Genomic DNA, 21,810 nt, shown 5'->3' with positions numbered 1-21,810 from the left:
GGGGTGAGATGGGAAGATGATGAATTGAGATTTTGATATAGTATTAAGTTTGAAGCCAGACAAGGCATCCTCGTAAAAATGTCCACCAAGAAATTTAGATGTGGCGATGGAGCTCAAGAGAGAGGTTAGGAAATGAGATGAAAATCTGAGAAGTCATAGATATACATATAAAAATTTTATCTCTAAAAAGTAGATTTACAATCTCTAAGGAAGGAAGTCAGAAGAGGGGGAAAAGCAGATAAAGTAGAACCTGATGGTCCACGTTAACTGGAGGGAGAGGCGCCAGAGAAAGAGTGATGGAAGGCAAAAGGATAACTGTGCAAAGCATCATGGAGAATTCAGAGGAAGAACATTCTACACCTTGTGAACTTAAGATGCTTATAATCCCGATGAAACAATATGATTTTGAGACTTGTGACAGAGAGCATTATAAAGTATGGAATATGTAATAATGACATTCGACTTAAAAATATAAGCTCTTGGTTCCAAAATATACCTTATTTTATTGACTAGAGAGGTGAAGAAATTTTCATGGGTGTTTTAGCCCTTGAAAAATGGATGACATTTGGAGATATATGGGGGGATGCATTTCAGATGAGAGGAATCATGCGATCAAAGTGAGGAGTTAGAAATTGGCACATCAAGTTTAAGGGAGAGAGAGGAGATACATCTGACAGGAGTGAAGAGAAGATTAGGAAAGGGAAGAGAGGAAAATTTTTTCAAATCAACCACATAGTTAATCTCCAGTCCCAACTAAGGAGAGATTTAAAATGTTCAGTCTCATCTTCACTTTAAAGCTAGATGTTTCATGTCATTTTTTTCTAACATGAAACTGGACTTCCAGTTTTCTCAGTTAAGTGACTGAGTGAACAGTGTTGCTGTTAAGAAGAACAAGGAATGATGGAGGGAAAAGAGCAGGTTAGGGTGAGGGGATACAGGGGTGGGAGAGAGATGATGAGTTAGGCGTGGGACATGTTGAGGTCAAGGTGCCACTGGACATCCAAGTACAGATGTTAAATAGGCGGTTAGATATGTGGGTCTAGGACTCAAAACAGAAGTATGAGCTGGAGACATAGATTAGGAAATCAACATCCCATCATAGTGATAACAATGATGATGACAACTATTTTATTAAATATATACTACATTAAAGGCATGGTTGTGAGAGTTTTCCAAATAATAAATCATTTAACCTTCACAACAACCCTATGAGGTACCACAAGTAGTATCTATTGGAGCCAGGATTTAAACCCAGGCAAGTAAAACTCCAAAGCCCATGCACTGAGCTACTATGTCAACAGCAGGTGTTAGTCATGGAACTAGAATCAATTATTCTAGCAGAGTAGAGTAAACAAAGAAATAAGTTAACTACTGATCCTTGGAAATGCCAACATTTGAGAGGTAGGTGGGAGAAAGGAAGCTTTCCGAAGAGGCTAAGAGATCATAAAGGTAGAAGGAGAACTGGAAGTAAGTGTTGCCTTCAAAATCATGGGGGGAGAAAGAAAGGGGGTGTGTTTTATCAGCACTGAGAGCTGCAACCATTGGATTTGACAATTTGAGGAGCCCTGCATAATGTAATGGCTAGAGCTGAGGTCAGCGAACCACAACCATGGGACAAATCTGCCCTACCACTTGTCTGGGTATGGACTGCAAGCTAAAAATGATCTTCACATTTTTAAATGCCTGGAAAAAAGTCAAAAGAAGAAGAAGATTTCATGACACGTAAAAATTATATGAAACTCAACTTCAGTGTCCATAAATAAAGTTTTATTGGAATTCAGTCACTCTCATTCTTTTATATATCCTCTATGGCTGCTTTCAGACCACAGTGGCAGAGCTGAGCAGTAACACCGGAGACTATATGGCACGCAAACCCTAAAACCTTTATTATCTGAGCCTTTACAGAACAAGTTTGTGGGCCCCTAAGTTAAAGAATGGGCTCTAATGTCAAATCACCTCCACTCAAATCCCAGCTCTACCACTCACTAGGCTATGTGACCTTGAACAAGTCACTTAGAAGCTCTAACCAACACCGTCTGTAAAATGGAGATTATAATAGTACTGACCTCATAGGATTGTTGTGAGGATCCAATAAGACAATTTGTATAAAGTACCTAACAGTGCCTGGTTCATATTTAGAACTTAATGTGATCTGCTGTTAATGTTGTGATGTGGTAGAAATCAGTCACGGAGACAGAAGCCAAACTGGAGACGAAGACTAAACAAATGGAAGCTATGATTCTGAGAATTTTCACAGCAGAGTTGAGAATGGGGAAGGAAGTAGCTGGGGCGAGGGGATTCTTATTTTTGATGGAGGGACGCAAACACATTCAAGGGCTGAGAAGGGGAGAATTGGGTGAAGAAGACTGAGCATATGGGAGAAAAGAAATGGAACAACACACTGTGGAGGTAGGAGGTGGAGGACCGAAAGCAGGGGTGGGGAGATTAGCCTTAGAAAGGCGTGGGAACAGCTGAAAAACGAAAATAAAGTTAGATACAAATATAAGATTTGCCGTGGAGTGGTGGAAGTTCATATCTCAAAGACCCTTTCTTCTGTGAGGCAGGAGACAAGCTCTTCTGTTGTGAGGCAGGGGGCAGTGGGACACGATGGATCCCTGGATGTGGGACTTTCAAAAGGAAGTAGACTCAGGAGATGCAAAAGGGAGGTGTGTGTGGAATGGCACTGGAGGCTTGGCCTAGCTTGGAAAATCAGAACTTGGCGGCACCAATCTGCACAGTCATGTAACTTGCTCTAGAGGTATTTGAAAGTCTGGGAGAAGAGATCTAGGAAAGGAAGGGTTGAGTTGGGTCAGCATTTGCAGATGGGTTGAAAGACTTGGAAGATGCGACACCACCACTGGCAACGACTTGATCACAGGACACCAGCCTGTCCTCGGAACCACTATCTTATTAGCAGGCCCTGCAGCTTGCTCATCTTTATCCTGCCTGGTGTGGCATCGAGTTTGCACAATGGCACAGCCTCCCCAGACATTTCTAGATTTCGTTCCCTGAAATCTCTTTGCAACGTGATAACAGACAGACGGTAGGCTGGAAACCAGGAGGAGGAATGTAAACTGTGACTTTTCGGAGAGGGAGTGATATTGCTGAAGGGTGAGGGCTAGTGCCAGAGGTAGCTTGAGTACCAAACAGGACTCCCAGAGTCCAGCAATAGAATCCCTTTTAATTTGCAAGAGGCAGGATGCAAGCTTTATGGTGTCCTGACATGGATCCAAATAAAACGCTACAGCAGATAGTATGTTAGGTTTGGTTCCCTTGAGACTCCAGAGGTAAAGTGACAGGGCTCACAGACCAACTCCTGCCTGGACAAACTAAAGACAGAGCAGGGGTCGGGGAAGGGGACGTGTGTCTCTACTTGCTGGAGGAGGCCGGAGATACAGGGAACAAATGCTTTGGCCAGGAGTCAAGGTGGCAAGGAAGAAATGGAACAACGCGTGCTCCCAAACAGGTGCCCATGAGGCCCCCCTGAGCTGTGCAGTCAGCTGACACTACAACAGGGTAGTTCTGAAGATTCTGTGCCACACTACCTTCAGAGAGCTCGAGCCTGGAGAAAGTGAGTCTCCTGAAGGCACGTCCCCATCCTACCTTGACCTTCTGGCCTGGGGCCCAGACAAGTATGTGTTCCCCTTAGAGGCTGCCAGGCACATCGGTGGGTCTGATAATATGATGGAGGGGACCAGCTGGCCTTCAGATAGCACAGCACATTCCCAAAGCACTTTCTTATCTAGCCTTTTAAGCAGACTAGTACAGTGTCAAGAGCACTAGCCTAGGAGTCAGGAATTTAAGCACCAGCTCTGCCACTTACGAGTACTATGACCTTAAGGAGGACACTTAACCACTCCGGGCCTCAGCTTTTAGCATTTGTAAAATGAAGATAAGAGTAGTACTGTTCTTACAGAGTTGTTGTGAGGATTAAATAACAGTGCTTAGCACAGAGCCTGGCTTGTGATAAGCATTCATTAGCTTCCTCCTCCTCCTCCTCCATCCTCCTCATCCCCATGTAACATATAAAGATTTGAAGTGTGACTCCCAACAAAATTAAGCCTGAACCTTGGCTTTACCACTTGCAGGTCATAAGACCTTGGGCAAGTCACATACCTCCCTGAGCCTGCTTCCTCATCCTCAGTTTAAAGCAAACGTGCCGATTAAACAAAATACAGTGTGTGGAAAGTATACAGTACCATCCAGATGCTCATTTTCTGTTTGAAAGAGCATCACCCCATTTTTACAGACAGGAAAAGGGACCTGAGAGGTAAAGGCATTTATCCAATGAAGCAATGGCAAACCAGGGATGAGAACCCAAGACCCCTCTACTCCCAACCCAGGGCTCTTCCCACTCATGTTCTCTGGGAGCAGTTGGTCCTCTACCCAGAAGAGAGGGTCCCATCTGGTCCCAGCAGTGGAGACTGTTGATGTGTGTGCTTCCCTGCTGCTCACTAGCCAGAAAGGCAGCAGCACAGACTGAGCCCCTTTCAGGCAGATGTCAGAAGCGAGAACTTCACAGCCTTCTCCTAACTCCTGTAGCAACTGAACAGTATTTGGAAATAGCGGGCTCCAGCTGTCCTCATACTAGAAATACTTTCCTCTCCCCACTACCAGCCGACCTTGGCATCTGAACCTCCAGCAGGTGAGCATTGTTCCTTTAAGCCTCAGTCCTTATTCAAAAGATGAACTCCCTAGGACCTGCCTACAAGGCCTGCTACCAAGGATCAGTCATCAGCTCAGTAGTAGGAATCAGATTCTCCAGCTCTTTCTCTCTCTGGGAGGGGGGAAGAGGGAGATTTAAACTACAGGACACTGCTCAGGCCTCCTGTACAGCTAGAGAGCACTGGGAACCGCAGAGAAGACATTATAAACAGAGAGAGGGACACAAAAAGGGTAGGCTGATAAAGCAACTCATCTGTACCCTGTCTGGGGATGGAGGAACAGGAAGGACTGAAGAGACACCCCTGGAAGGTTAAAAAGAGCACGGACTTGAATGCAAAGGTCAGGGTTCCCATGCTATCAGCAAACTTCTTAACCTCTCTAAGCCTCAGTTTTTTCACCTGTAAAATGGGATGATAATACCATCTACCTCACCAGGTTATTTTGTGAGTAAGAAGAAATAATGTGTATGAACATGCTTAGAAATCCCTGCCCAGACATAAGGGATTATTAGGACTCCAGCACTAAAGGCACCCGGTGAACCTCCCAAGGGAGGCTTAAGGGTGCAGTGACCTTGACAGCTAATGACCAGATGAGATGCATCTAGCGTCCCTCCCAGCCCCTCTGCTGTTAAGTGGAGCATGTCATGCACCTGCCATGCTTCAGCTCTCAGTCTACCTCCAGCAAAAGGGGAGTTTACCAGCTCTCCCAGGGGCCAGCAGTAGGTCTTAAGATCTCTGATCCCAGAGCAGAGGAGGTGGGCAATGGGCAGAGGGCAAGGTTCTTGAGACTACATGTCTTTCTGGCCACAGCCTCCAGACAGACATAACACCCCTGGCACAAGCTGAGGAGGCAGAAACAATTAGGTTGACCTCTCAGGGACATGGCTCTGGAGTCATTAAAGCAGTGACATAATTAGCCTGCCAAATCTGAGACCACAGACACACATTCCAGCAATATGGCAAAACAGTTGTCTCAGGAAAAAAAAAATAAAAATAATTACTGAGACTATTAGCTATTTTTTCTCTCTCTCCCTTCCCCATCCCTGACACTACTGGGATCAAAGGCCCCACAAGGGTGACAGTCAGAGGAAGAGAGGTGACAGCGGAAGGAATAGCTGGGGCCAAGGACCCCATTTGGCCAGAGGTTGAGAGCCCTGCAAAAATGTCTGCCTGCAAAGCCCCAAGGGGCGCCACAGTCTTCTCTGTGAAGAGAGCAGGCAGGGATGAGCTAAGAGCAACCTCCAGTAAGAGACAGAAAAGAGATGAGACTGGTGATAGGACAGAGAGGTACCTAAGGCCCTCTTGTCAGGGCCCCATGACTCAGCCCCAGCCCCAGAGAGGTGACTGGCCCCAAGCAAGGCTGAGCTTCCCAGTGTGTGAGATAGGGAAGTAGAGAGAGTGACAGGATGCTGGGCTGTGCGTTCCACCCTGCACGGGCATTCCCATCATACCTTCCTCTTTTCTTTTCCCAAATAAGCCATGCACCTAAAGTGACAGGAATGGGAACAGTCATCACACAGAGGTAAAATCACAGTTGGTAAGGAGGGAACAAGGCCGGCCACATTAGCCGTCAAACCAAGCAATTTAAAGTTCTTTGTACTCTCCACTAGAATTTGTTTAATTTATTTTATTAAACACTTGCTATATGCCAGATACTGTCATACAAATATTAACTCATATAATCTTCATAACAGCCCTATAATGTAAAGACTATGATAGTTCCCACTTTACAGATGAGGAAAGCAGGATATTAGATAAATTGCCTAAAGCAACACAGCTAATATATGGTAAAATCAGGATTTGACAAAACTACAATGAGATATCACCTCACACCAGTCAGAATGGCCATCATCAAAAAATCTACAAACAATAAATGCTGGAGAGGGTGTGGAGAAAAGGGAAGCCTCTTGCACTGTTGGTGGGAATGTAAGTTGATACAGCCACTATGGAGAACAATATGGAGGTTCCTTAGAAAACTAAATATAGAACTACCATACGACCCAGCAATCCCACTACTGGGCATATACCCTGAGAAAACCATAATTCAAAAAGACACATGCACCCCAATGTTCATTGCAGCTCTATTTACAATAGCCAGGACATGGAAGCAACCCAAGTGTCCATCGACAGATGAATGGATAAAGAAGATGTGGCACATATATACAATGGAATAGTACTCGGCCATAAAAAGAAACGAATTTGAGTTATTTGTAGTGAGGTGGATGGACCTAGAGTCTGTCATACAGAGTGAAGTAAGTCAGAAGGAGAAAAACAAATACCGTATGCTAACACATATATACAGAATCTTAAAAAAAAAAATGGTTATGAAGAACCTAGGGGCAGGACAGGAATAAAGATGCAGATGTAGAGAATGGACTTGAGGACACGGGGAGGGGGAAGGGTAAGCTGGGACGAAGTGAGAGAGTGGCATGGACATATATACACTACCAAATGTAAAATAGATAGCTAGTGGGAAGCAGCCACATAGCACAGGGAGATCAACTCGGTGCTTTTTGACCACCTAGAGGGTTGGGATAGGGAGGGTGGGAGGGAGATGCAAGAGTGAGGAGATATGGGGATATATGTATATGCATAGCTGATTCACTTTGTTATAAAGCAGAAACTAACACACCATTGTAAAGCAATTATACTCCAATAAAGATGTTAAAAAAAAAAAATCAGGATTTGAACCCAGGCTAGCCCAATTCCAGAGAAGAGACCATGCTCTTAACCTCTGTGTTATGCTTCCTGACAGCTGAAATTCAAACTGTACACCTGCTATGTTTTACTGGAATTCTATAGTTGTTTGTGGGCATCCTCTACCAGTCTAAGCATTGATGGTGGGCTCCATAAGGGCCAGGCCAGGCGTTGCTGGGTCACTGCCAAATTCCTAGGGCCTAACATAGGGGGTTCAATGATTAAATGAAGTTATTCATGAATTACAGATTCAATAAGTATTCTCTGAAAACCAACTAAATGCCAAATACTATGCAAATGTTTAGGATGGGGGAGAAGTAGATAAGACCCATCTCCTTACCCCCAAGCTTGTTTTATTTGTGGAAAAACAAATAACTGCAATACCTTGAGACAGGAGTTATTTTCAATGTATGGACGGAATTACAGACAACTCTGGGACCAGGGAAGCACAGAAGCAGGACTGTTTGGTTCTGCCTGGCGAAGTCAGGGAGAGCTACCGAGAGGGGAGGTAACATTTGAGCTGCAACTTGAAGGAGAAGTAGGTATTCACGAGCAGAGAACAGGTGTCAGGTGGCAGCATCCCAGGCAAAGAGAAAAGCATGAGGGAAGTTAGAAACGTGCTGGGGACAAGTAGTCTGGTGTGGCTGGAGTCTAGGATATGTGAGTGGGAGTAGCAGAAAGATACCTCTGGATAGCTAGGTAGGGGCCTACTGATCAGTTCAAACTTGATCCTGTAGCCAGAGGAAAATCAGCAAACTCTTAAGTATGGGAAAGATATGATCAGATTTGTGTTCTGGAAACCTCATAATCACTGAGTGAATGACAGAGAAGAGCATGAAGTCAGGGAGATCACACAATAGGAGGTTACAATAGTCCAATAGAGTGATGGCAATGTCCCAAACTCAGACCACAGCTATAGGAATAGAGAGAAGGGAATGGAGGTGAGAAACGTTTTCGAGGCTGTATTGACAGCACTTGGTGATGGGATGTGGGAGAGTGATGGAAAAGGGGGATTCAAGGATGACTCCCACTTTCCTGGCCTGGGAAACTGCATAGATGGTGTTGCCAAAGACTAATATAAAATACGTGTGGTAGATTAAGATGGGAGTGGTGATGAATTTGGTATTAGATCTGTTACGTTTGAGGTATGTGTAAAGGGATTACATACCAGTGGTGATGCCCAGTAGGCAGTTGGACACATAAGTTCAGGAGAGGGAGGTAGAAAGAGATTAGATTTGCTATTCATGGCTATACAATTCAGTCACAGAAACTATGTGTGTGAGTGTGATTGATCTTTTTTAAAATGACCCAGACCATGACTTGATCCATCCTATGTTGAAAGGGAACTCTCTAGGTCTTCAGACAAAAAGATATGGCTTGCTTTTCTATGACCCCATTATCTAAACTTTTCAGTAGGGGGATGATTCCCATATAACATTTCTAGATGATTAAGGAAAATCAATCACTGATATGGACAAGGCAGAGGGTTGGCTCCCATTCTGAGGGCATTGAGCCAGAGACCCTGGGCACTTCCTTCCCATTTCCAAAGCTAGCTGTCTGAGATGTATGGGCTGCCATAGTGGAAAGCAGCTCCATGGACTCTACATTACAGAAGGGCCTTCATCTTTCTTCCAGTTGTCCCCTGGCCCTGATGACTCATTGACTAGAGGCCCAGAGCAAAGCTTGGCAATAGCCTTTTCTCTTCTGAGGAAAATAAAGAAAAAAGAAAAAAGAAAAAGGGCGTTGATGGTAAATTGCTTGGTGACTTTGAGTGAGTAATTTATCCTCTCTGTTGCTTGGGAAATAATGATATTTAGCTGATCTATTTCACCAGAAAGCTTTGAGAATGAAATGAACTAAAGAGTATGAAAATGCCTTTTAAAATATATTGTATTGTAGGTGAAATGGATCATAATTTCAAGCACCAAGATCCTTGGACTGTACTTTACAATCTATCATTGTTCCAATCAAAAGTGATATTTTTACTCTGCCTCCATTTACTTTCCTATGTATGAAAGAAGTGACCATGGAACTTTGTTATTTTGAAGTGTTTGTATATTTGGGGTAGGGTGGAGAGTATGTTGGCTTGTAGACAAACTAAATTTTTTTAAATGGCTTTGGCATAAGTAAGCACTTAAAATGCTAAGCATATTTTTTATACTACCTGACATTATTCTTTTAATCTTTCATATATCTTCCTCCAGTATCTCTTTTGCTACAAGGAATTCATTCAGGCATACACTACTGAACCCAAGCCCCTGTAAGGAAAGGGAAAAAAAAACAATCTCCCTGTGCCTCTGTGCCTGCTCTACAGGCAGAAGGGCTCCTTTATTTAAATTAATAAAATAAAAATTAAGGCGTCATTAATTTTCTAGGGCTGCTGCCTTCAGGTGCATTTTAAAAAAAGGAGCAAGCATCAATCCCTGAGATGTCTATAGTTCTCAAAAGCCAAAAATGAGCATGAAGACGTGCTAATATCAAGCAGAGACAGTACTGCACAGGTGAGGAAGGAGGAAGACATGCCAATGAATAAGAGTTCTTCAGCCCATAAAAGGTAAGCCTGGATAAAGCCAACAGACTTGCAATCTGAATGAAATAGCAAGAGAGGTGAATCAGGACACAGTGAAATTAATGTCATAATTTTGGTTGGCCCTGCCTACAGTCCAGAGTTCAAACATGCCAGTCTAGAATCTCTAGGTCTCTTCAAGCCCCAGAGTCCCACAATACAACAAAATGAATGGACTTAAACAGCCTGAGACTTGTCCTTTTGCAAACTAGCCTAAGACGTCAGTAAACAACTTCTGAGCAGAGAAAACATTTCCGGTGATGCCACCACCGTTCCTCAGTCTCATGGACTAAAAGCCTGGGTCATCTTACCTTCCACCTTTCCTTTGCCCCACATTATGAAATCGAGTCAATAAGCCCAGTTTATTTATCTTCTACGTGGTGTTGCTGCATATCTTACTGCATTTTCCCACTGCTATTAGCCTAGTTACAGCCCTTATCACTTCCTGCCCAGACCACACGGTAGCCTCCTGGCTGGTCCAACTGCCTCCGGTCTCTCCATCCTGCACACTGTCACCAGATTCATCCTCCCTTGACATTATCCTTTGCTCAAAACCTCCAGTGCTTCCTCACTGTGTACAGGATAAAGCTCAAACTCCTCTCCCAGGCCTCCTAGGCCTTTCCTTAGTTGGCCCTAACCACATTTTCAGTGTTATGTCCTTCCATAAACCCTTCACTCTAGAAAAACAGCTACTTGCAGTTTCCCCCGGCACAACCTATGCTTCCCCCACATTTGCCTGTACCATGTATTCAATCAAGAATATATTGGGAGATTGGGATTGACATGTATACACTAATATGTATAAAATGGATAACTAATAAGAACCTGCTGTATAAAAAAATAAATAAAATTCAAAAAAAAAAGAATATAGTTCCTGCTCTAAACTACCTCTCTAAATATTACTCATCCTTCGAGATCTAGCTCAAATTCTACCTCACCCAACAAATATATTGGGTTGGCCAACCCAATATATTGCGTGTCTAGTATGTACCAGACATTTGAAAGCCTTTGCTAGCCTTTGTAGTCTTTGATGACTGCTCCCTTCCCTGAGTCTAAATAATTCCCTTACATTACTATTAGCCATGGTTTTCTGTCTATACATTTTTTCTCTTCCCAAGTAGATTAAGCTCCTTGAGAGCAGGGACTCGGTTCTGTATTTCTTTCTATCCAACCCTCACTCCACACCCTGCAAATAACACATTGCCTTGTATAGGATAGGAAGGCAATAAATATTTCTTTCAATTATTTTTATAACAGCATATTTACAATCAGAAATCTTATTGCTCTGGGAGAGAAATTCTGTCAGGCAACATCGAAGCAGTCTAAACGAAGCAGGGCAAAAGTAAAATAAGTTGGTTATCTCAGCCACAATACAATTGAATTCCAAGTCTAGAAGGCAAATATATCTTGCTGATTAAATGGAATGGCCTGGAGATATAAAGAACGCCTATAAAAAAATTTAGGAGAAAGATATATCATATAGGAGAAACAGAAAGATGACTGTAACTTATAAAGGAAAGTCAAACCATTATACCATTGGGATAAACTGTTCCTGGTTTCAGTCAGAAGAACTAATTCAAAACTCTCAGTAACTTCCAGTTAGGAGTTAGTTTTAGGCTTCCTTACAGATTGTGGATTACTGTAAAGAAAAAACACGGAGATGGGCTGGCACAAGAAGAACCTTGCTTCTGGACTTTTTCCTTTACTCTGTCTTTCCCTCCCTCTCCTGTTATTTCATCCCTGCTGGGGTCCCAACCACCACTAGAGCCCATATATGCACACACGTGCATACACACACACACACTCAGGTTTTGAACATTAGAGTGTGGGTATGTGTGCGAGAGAGAGAGAGGGAGAGAGAGAGAGCCATTTATTAGCTGCCTTAGTAAATGTTTCTCCTCCCTGGCCTCTTTGGAAGACTCAGATTAAATTGGTGAGTGTGGGACTACAGTCCTAACCTGAAACCAAATGCCAGAGACTGAGGAGCTTGCTTCCTGACCCGCTCTGCCTTACTCAGTACAGTCCAAGAAACCCTGTGGGTGCTTAATTAATAAACAGTTGTAGAGCAGCTTTGATGGCTTACAAGCTGAATCGGACACAAATCAGGATGGAGTTAACCCAAGAAATGTTTTCCTCACTAATGGAAGGAGGTTTCTAAAGAGGAAATAGAACATTAAGGTCTGGGAAATGGTCCATTGTTGGAGAGTCCAGGGAAAACCAAGATTAAGTCATCAAGCATCTTCATCTGAGTCCACAAAGTAAGAAAACCAAGAAAGACAGGTTTTCATCTTCTCCACTTCACAGGGGAACTACAGAGTCATGAACTTAGAGAGAAAGCAAATTGCAGCTAACAAACTAACTCTTTCTTGTGAAGCCTTTCAAAATAGGCTTTGTCACTGATTCACAACCATTTTTTTTGCCCCTATACCATTCATACAAACAACATCCTCCAATCAGCAACACATCTCATTGCACAGCATAATTTACTGTGGGAACTTCCCCTGGGAAGTTCTAATATGTTTATGGGCACCCCCGGTGGAGAACCACTGAGCTAAACTAGGGTGATCAATTCAACTAAACACAGGAATCAGAAAGCACCAATGTCTTTGACACAGGGCCTCAGATAAGGTTCTTTATTTCAAATGTATTAATGTCCAAGTAATTTATTCTGCTAAATATATTACACTGATAGGAACACCCTCAGTGTATCAACATTGGAAAATGTTAGATCTTAAATCCTTCAAAAGACATATTACGAGTATTATTCACAATCTTGCCTGAATTTGTAAAAGTAATATCTTTTATTCCCTCTTGCTTCAAATTCTGAATGGTTGTATATGGCTCTGGGTGGATGCCCCTCCCTATACAGTATATAATTTCATCACTCTGAAGTAGTTTGGCAGGGGTTGTAAATTTAAATGTCTTCAGGGGCCAGAGGCAGATAACGTAAGTGTGTGGAATGGTTGGATACAGGACAATTGGGAGTGGTGAGAATTGTGGTGATCAGGAAAGGATGTGCTCAACCAAAGGACTTAAATTCAAAATTTTGTAAAACTACATGCTGGCTAAACATAGGTTTCTAAGGTTGGGACTCAACTTTTGGGTACCTCATTTCCTGCCCCTAGTTAGGACTAGAAGGGAAGTGGGATGGGCTTGATGAGTCCTCAATGGCTTTCAAATAGAGTATTTGGTCATGCTGTACTTAATGTTGCAAATCAACCAGAACTCTTTAAGGATCAGATTCTTTTATTTTTTTTTTAAATTTTATGGTCACTTATTTTTTATTTATTTACTTTTTAGATTTATTATTTTTCTTTTCTTTTTTTTTCCACTTTGCTTTAAGGTTTAATTAAATATCACCTATTTCTGTGATAGCAACATCTATAAAAATAACATGAGGCCAGTAAAATTGCATAGGATTCTGAAAGTCAAACTAGTCTCTATCTCCCTGGTATTGTCACAACACTAAGAAGCCAAAAGGAGAAGAAACATGGTATCAGGAGCAACTTGTTTTGTACATCTCACATGGTACAGTTGTGTAATAGGTTCATGGAAAAGTCAGGTTGCCCTTCTTTTTTTTTTTGACATTTGTTTTCTTTTCTCAACATAGATGTCAGTTTTTTTTTTTTTATACAGCAGGTTCTTATTAGTCATCAATTTTATACACATCAGTGTATACATGTCAATCCCAATCGCCCAATTCATCACACCACCATCCCCACCCCACCACCGCTTTCCCCCCTTGGTGTCCATACGTTTGTTCTCTACATCTGTGTCTCAATTTCTGCCCTGCAAACCGGTTCATCTGTACCATTTTTCTAGGTTCCACATATATGCGTTAATATACGATATTTGTTTTTCTCTTTCTGACTTACTTCACTCTGTATGACAGTCTCTAGATCCATCCATGTCTCAACAAATGACCCAATTTCGTTCCTTTCTATGGCTGAGTAATATTCCATTGTATATATGTACCACATCTTCTTTATCCATTCATCTGTTGATGGGCATTTAGGTTGCTTCCATGACCTGGCTATTGCAAATAGTGCTGCAATGAACATTGGGGTGCATGTGTCTTTTTGAATTATGGTTTTCCCTGGGTATATGCCCAGTAGTGGGATTGCTGGGTCATATGGTAATTCTATTTTTAGTTTTTTAAGGAACCTCCATACTGTTCTCCATACTGGCTGTATCAACTTACATTCCCACCCTCTCCAGCATTTGTTGTTTGTAGATTTTCTGATGATGCCCATTCTAACTGGTGTGAGGTGATACCTCACTGTAGTTTTGATTTGCATTTCTGTAATAATTAGTGATGTTGAGCAGCTTTTCATGTGCTTCTTGGCCATCTGTATGTCTTCTTTGGAGAAATGTCTATTTAGGTCTTCTGCCCATTTTTGGATTGGGTTGTTGTTTAAATATTGAGCTGCATGAGCTGTTTATATATTTTGGAGATTAATCCTTTGTCCGTTGATTTGTTTGCAAATATTTTCTCCCATTATGAGGGTTGTCTTTTCATCTTGTTTATGGTTTCCTTTGCTGTGCAAAAGCTTTGAAGTTTCATTAGGTCCCATTTGTTTATTTTTGTTTTTATTTCCATTACTCTAAGAGGTGGATCAAAAAAGATCTTGCTGTGATTTATGTCAAAGAGTGTCCTTCCTATGTTTTCCTCTAAGAGTTTTATAGTGTCCGGTCTTACATTTAGGTCTCTAATCCATTTTGAGTTTATTTTTGTGTATGGTGTTAGGGAGTGTTCTAATTTCATTCTTTTACGTGTAGCTGTCCAGTTTTCCCAGCATAGGTTTATTATTTATTTATTTTATTTACTTTTGGCTGCGTCGAGTCTTAGTTGCGGCGCACGGGATCTTCCTTGAGGCATGTGGGATCTTTCGTTGTGTCACAAGGGTTCTTCATTGTGGTGCATGGGCTTCTCTCCAGTTGTGGCGTGTGGGTTTTCTCTTCTCTAGTTGTGGCACTCGGGTTCCAGAGTGCGTGGGCTCTGTAGTTTGCGGCACACGGGCTCTCTAGTTGAGGTGCGTGAGCTCAGTAGATGTGGCATGCGGCCTTAGTTGCCCTGCAGCATGTGGGATCTTAGTTCCCTGACCAGAGATTGAACCCGTGTCGCCTGCATTGTAAGGCGGATTCTTTACCACTGGACCACCAGGGAAGTCCCTAAGGATAAGATTCTTAATGAGGTTCAGTAAAAGTTAATTTTTCACACCTTAATACCACTCCCCTTATTCTATCCTCCAGGACAAAAGTTTTGCATGGTTCTCCTTTAACTGAAACATCTCCATAACATTTCTTTCATTCACCATCAACTTTGTCTCTAGCTATTTTCTGGAGAGCTATTCTGGCATTTTGGACAGTATGGAGCTGATGCCCTAGCTTGGCCCTGTTCTGAGATCAACACAGGTGAAAACTCCAAGAAACAGTCACTTTAGGCTGAGTTTCTGATGGTAGGGATGGGCATGGAGTTTTAGAGTTAGCAAAATAAATCACTGGCATGGTTGTTGGGCTCTCTTTTCTCACCTTCTTAACCTTCCATCCTTTAAACTACAGCATGAGATAATTCAGAAACTCCAGATAGTTACCTTGTCCACTGAGTGAATACCCTGAACCACAGTCTTTAAATGGGTTTTACATCACTAATTTGAACAGTTCTAGAAATGGAACTGCATCACGTGGCAGAGACTGTAGCAACTAAAATAATAGTATGCAATGAGAAGCTGTGCTGCCCATGGCAGCTGCAGAGATGCTTTAGATGTAAAGTTTCTTAGAGGCCAGAGATCATTCCAGGTGTTGTGCATAGAATAGTACCAAACACATTTTAGTAATGCTAAAAAACCAGCCGGGGAGGGGGGAGGGATGAATTGGAAGATTGGGATTGGCATATACACACTACTATATATAAAATGGATAACTAATAGGGACCTACTGTATAGCATAGGGAACTCTACTCAATACTCTATAATAACCTATACGGGAAAAGAATCTGAAAAAGAGTGGATATATGTATGACTGATTCACTTTGCTGTACACCTGAAACTAACACAATATTGTAAATCAACTCTACTCCAATAAAAATTTAAAAAAAAAAAAACACCCAGAAAAACAAAATGGGTTTGTGAGATGGTGGAGTCCATGAGTAGTAATGCAAGGTGTGGTTTGTGAGTTGAGGTTCTCATTTCACCATGGTTGGAATTCCTCAAACAGCAGCGAAGCTAGTCAGGATTCAGTATTGTTGCAAGCAGAATCCAATGTGGGTTTTGAGCAGGGAATTGACAGGATGGGGAGAGTTTGATGAAGATTATTTTGGTAATCCTACCGCTTGTGTTTGAGAGGCAGGATGTGTACTGGTTAAGCTCGTAGTTTCTGGAGTCAGACTCTCAGCATTCTAATCCCAACTCTAAGGCTATCTGTGAAGCCTTGGGCAATTTGCTTAATTTCCCTGTGCCTAGTTCCTTCATCTATAAAATGGGGATGATAATAACACTATCTACCCTACAGTTTCGCTGTCGGGATTAAATATGAAGCACATAGAATATGCAATGAATACTCAAATAGATTAGCTATTATTAATATGCTTTCCTCTTAAAAGCTATTTTAAGAGTAAGAATTGAAATCAATGCTGAATATTTAAAAGTTTGAAGAGATCTTAAACAAGTCATGTCTGCTCTCTAGATCTTAGTTGACTAATCTGTAAAATGAGGCGGTGGGACTATATCATAGATTTTTCAAGCATTTTTTGGTAGCACAACTTTTATTCAAGATCAGTTGATGCTTCTTTTTACCTAAATCTTGGTATACGGGAATGGTATCCAACATATGCCTTAGGTTCTCTTAGTGCCCAAGACTGAGTCGTCCTTTCCATGGTGCCTTATCTCCACGAGACCAAAATTCTGGAATCAAAGGCTCCTGCCCCCAATTCATCTGCTCACACCAGCTGCCAGAGGACAGTAGAGATCATCCTTTAGCAGTGAAAGCTGCAGCAAGCATCTGAGGGCAATGTGTTATTTATCAATGGTTCCATTTTGTTCCCCATCAAACCTAACTGGTCAATGGAATTACCCAGGCCAGCTAGTAGGTAACAGGACTAACATTATTGCATTGGCTTGCTTTCCATCCTGGCCTGTTCTTATGCTGAAGAACATAAGAAGCAATCTTAGGGTAAGATTGCTCTAAGAAGTCTGGCCTAGGAGATCAGCTCCAAGCTGGGAGAGGAAACTCCAATATTGTTCCTTCTCCACTGGCTGGGGGCTCTGGAGAAGTCACATCACCTCTTTGAACCTGAAGAAAACAGAATTTGCTATCACTGTCCCTGCTTCTCTCACAAAGACACTGCATGAGGAGCCGAAACAAGATAGGCCAGGGGCCAGAGAAATGGAAAGCAGGGACTACCATTAGGTGATAGCCTCTCTCCATTACCATCTTTCAAGTGAAGTGTTTCTCCAATTTTGGACCACTGATCACCTGTAGTGAAGTCATCTGGAGTGCATGTTAAAATATTAGATTCCTAAGTGCTACCCAAACCCACTGGAGCTGAATCTGTGGTAGTGGGGCCCAGGAATTTCAATTTTCATAAGCTCCCCAGGTGATTCAGTTGTCCACTAAACTTGCTTTAAAACCTCTGGTCTAACCAATCACTAGCTCCCTGAAGACAGCTTGAAAGATTGATTAGCTATTTGTGGGGGGCATCTCAATTATGGACAAGTTAGTTATTGAGTGGAAATAGGTGTTAATTGTAGCTGAAGAGAATTGAATTTCTGGCAAAGTGGTTAGGCACATAGGAATATGAAACCAATAGAAGCTGTGGAAATCTTAGCATATACTTCTGTTTTTAAAATAAGGTGACTAGGTTTGATAGTTCAGGGAAAAGCTTGAACCATATGAAGCCTGAATTACCTGAAGAGAGGGTCATGTTTCTGTCTCCAGGAATAATAATGAAAGGATAAGTGAAAAAATTCCTCTGGTTGTGCTCTGTACATTTCTTGAGCTCCTTGAACTCAAATGAATTTATTTTACAACTAAGGAGACTGGGGCTTAGAGAGTGGAAGTCATTTGTCCAAGATCACATAACTAGTTAATTGGTTATAAGTATTAGATGTCATTGTTGGGAAGACCAAACTTCCTTGGCTTGTTTGCCTATCTGCCCACATTCCCCTCCCCTCCCCCAATTTTGAGAAGAAAGCACCATTTCTCCCACTATATTTTTGCCTTCCAATTAGGATTTATTGCTTGTCAGCTGAAGCAGAAACTCTGAGAGTTTGGGCAGAGCATCTAAAGGAGATCTGATGATACTTTGTGACTGAAAGTGAAAAAGCTCAAAAACCACTTTTCACAGATCTTTAGCTGCTCTGATCAAGCTTCCAGATTGTTGAAGCTAGACCTTTGGCTTCACAGCTTTCTACTGGAGCAGGCAGGAAAGAAAAGTTTTTGAATAATTTACACGATATATGAGTAAATATGGTATTCAATTAAGCATATAGTTATATGAAGGATAATCAAACAATTGTACTTGCCACTCTGGTTGGCTGTAAATGCTGCCTGTACTGCAACCCTACTTTAGAGATGCCTGCTAGACACTTGCAAGAGGAAGACAGTGCAGTTAATGGTAAAAATGGCCCCTCTCTAAAAACAGAGTTAAAGTGAACATATGCCTTCAACCCTCTCAGGAAAATGAGCCAAAACCAGCCAGTAAAATGTAGCTGCACAGGCTGCCTGTCAGAGAATTTTCATACATCAATAAGCAGCAAAATGCATTGAACATACGGTGCTATGGCTGAAAAGGACCTTCTAGATCATCTAGTTCAACTCTTTCATTTTATAACTGAAGAAACTGAGGCTCAGAGAAGGAAAGTGATTAAACCAGGGTCACACAGCCAGATCATTAGTTATAAACATTCCCTAAATCAAACGCATTGGTGGCAAGGCAAGTTCAGTGAGATGTCAGAATTATAGACCAGTTTTTAAAATGCATTTCTCTTAAGAATTCTACAAAGTTTATACAATAAATAAGTAAACATAGTATTATGTAAGCTAGTAGTTCATAACTTTGGCTGGTCATCAGAATCACTTGGGAAGACTCCTGGGCATATATCCAGAGAAAACCCTAATTTGAAAAGATACATGCACCACAATGTTCATAGCAGCACTATTTACAATCACCAAGATATGGAAGCAACGTAAATGCCCATCAACCGATGAATGGATAAAGACAATGTGGTACATATACACGATGGAATATTACTCAGCCATGAAAAAGAATAATGCCATTTGCAGCAACGTGGGTGGACCTAGAGATGATCATACTAAGTGAAGTAAGCCAGACAAAGACAAATATCATATGATATCGCTTATATATGGAATTTTAAAAAATGATACAAATGAACTTATTTACAAAACAGAAACAGACTCACAGACAGAAAACAAACTTTTGGTTACCAAAGAAGAAAGGCGGGGACAGGATAAATTAGGAGTTTGGAATTATCAGATACAAATTACCATGTAAAACAAATAAACAACAAGGTCCTACTGTATAGCACAAGGAACTACATTCAATATCCCTTAATAAACTATAATGAAAAAGAATATATATGTGTGTGTGTGTGTGTATATATATAAAACTGAATCACTTTGCTGTATACCAGAAAGTAATACAACATTGTAAATCAACTACATGTCAGTAAAAAATAAAATAAAAATAAAAGAATCACTTGGGGAGGCTTTTTAAGTGAATCTGCCACTTTTTAAGTATTCTCATGCAGGGCCACTGTATACAGTTGTGCAGGTTATTCATTGCACGAGAGTGCCCACCAGTGGGGGCCATGAGCCCTGGTATGGGCTGCATCTGCTTGGAGGAAGGTGTACCTTTTTCTAAAATTTATACAAAGACACAATATGGATTAGCATCAGCCCCATCTCCATGGCTCCCACCTCTCTCAGGTATTACTACCACTCCATGCTCTACCCCTGCTCTACCCCTGCTCTACCCCAATATTCTTGAACACTCTCCCAATCCTAAAATAGGCTCAGTTTGGTGGTTGCCTCTTCTGTGTCTCTGGGCAGAAAAAGCCCTTTCAATGGGTAGTAACCTTTCCCCATGCTCCTCACTGAAACTATGTAGTTGCTTAATGCAATGGTTTTCAAGTTATATTTATAATTAAATGTGCTACTGTACTACTACATTGTGTATCTTATAAAACAACACAAAAAAGAAATCTGAAAGTGTACCAAAAAAAGATGAAATTGACCATATTTTAAAATAATGTATAAATACACTCCAAAATCTTTTTGCTCTCACTAAAAAAAAAAGTAGTAAAATCATGCCTTTACAGAGAGCAAGTGATTTAATAAACTTTGTTAAATCTTAGTTTGATTCTTCATTCTCTAGCTATCTGAAGTTCCAATTCTAAATTCAATAATTTCAATTCTTGGTATTAATGGCTGTTATAACCCCAAAAAAGATACTTCACAAAGACTTTTGGCAAATTTTTTTGGCCCACTTCTTATCAGTTTATTAATTAGATTGTTGCTGTTTTGATTTGGTGATGTGACTGACAACAAGCTTATTCTAGGAATAGAACCTTCTAGGAACAGAATGGCATTAGTTCTGCCATTTTCTTATTGTTCTCTTGTATGTACGGTATGTTTCTTCTTAACCCCTGGTTTATTTGCAGGAAAAATTTTAAACTATTTACTCTTTTTGTTTTAGGTTAATTAAAACTAGAAAACATGATCTGTAATTCCACATAAGCAGACACACACGAGCTCCAATACATTTCAATAATGTGAAGAATAAATGAAGGAATGAGGATGACATCATCAACCTCTTCTTGTTCTGTAACTTCCATTCTGCCCTTCAGATCCTTCCCTTATTATCATGTCCTGTGATTGGCTGAGTTCCTCCAATTCCCTTCTGAAATCTAGTCCTATGGTCTCTTCATATCCTGTCTCATACTAATCACAGGAGAGGTCACAGCAGTTGGGAGGGAGACATGGACCAGGGAGGGCTTCTCAGGGAAAGGTACATCTGAGCTGGGCCTTGAATAATGGGCAGAATTTTCAAGGAGATGGAGAGAAAAGATATCCCAGGAAGAGGCAACAATATGAGAACTGTCAACACGAGTGGTGGTTATGTTCATAGACTTTGGAGACAAGCAGGTTTCTGGACTTTGATCCCTAGTTCTGGCCACGATCCTCATCTGTCTCACATGTCACCATTGACTCCCTATGCCCACCTTTCTCAGACCTACCCCTTGAATCAGAATTTTTGGGTATGCCACCTGGGCATCTGTATTTCTCAGGCTAGGTTTGAGAATCACCAAAGTAAACCATGGCCATGACCATGGTTATATGGTATTTTTACCCACATCCTGCCACTCCCTATTGCAATATTGCATAGTGGTTCCCTATGGCCTCCTGAGTTAAATCCATGCACCTTAGTCCAGCCTCTAGCACCCTCACCTCACCCACCTCATCTTGGTGTGCTAAGATATTTTCTTGAGCCAACCCAAACACATCTCCCATTATCATTTTTTAACACGACATTCCACTCCCTTGATGATTCATCCCCCATCACTCTCTTCAAGGCCCAGCTCAAAACACAGAGCCTCCAGGAGGTATTCCCCACATTCTTCTACCCCACCCTGCTTACCTTATAGTCCCGCATCACCTCCAGCTGTAATCTCTTTGTACCACAGTTAAACCTCACTTATTTTACATCAGCTCAGCATTCCAGTGAATGAAAAAAAAATCAAATTTGAAGAATGTGGAACTTGCAATACTTTTTAAGTGCATGTATCCACCTAAACTGTTTACTCATAGAGTACTACCAAATGGCAGCCAGGCCAGGTCTGCTTTATTAAGATTTGGGAAAAATTG

Source organism: Eubalaena glacialis, chromosome X (genome assembly GCF_028564815.1).
Source record: "Eubalaena glacialis isolate mEubGla1 chromosome X, mEubGla1.1.hap2.+ XY, whole genome shotgun sequence".
Classification (NCBI taxonomy): domain Eukaryota; kingdom Metazoa; phylum Chordata; class Mammalia; order Artiodactyla; family Balaenidae; genus Eubalaena; species Eubalaena glacialis.
Note: the sequence above shows the minus strand (reverse complement) of the source record.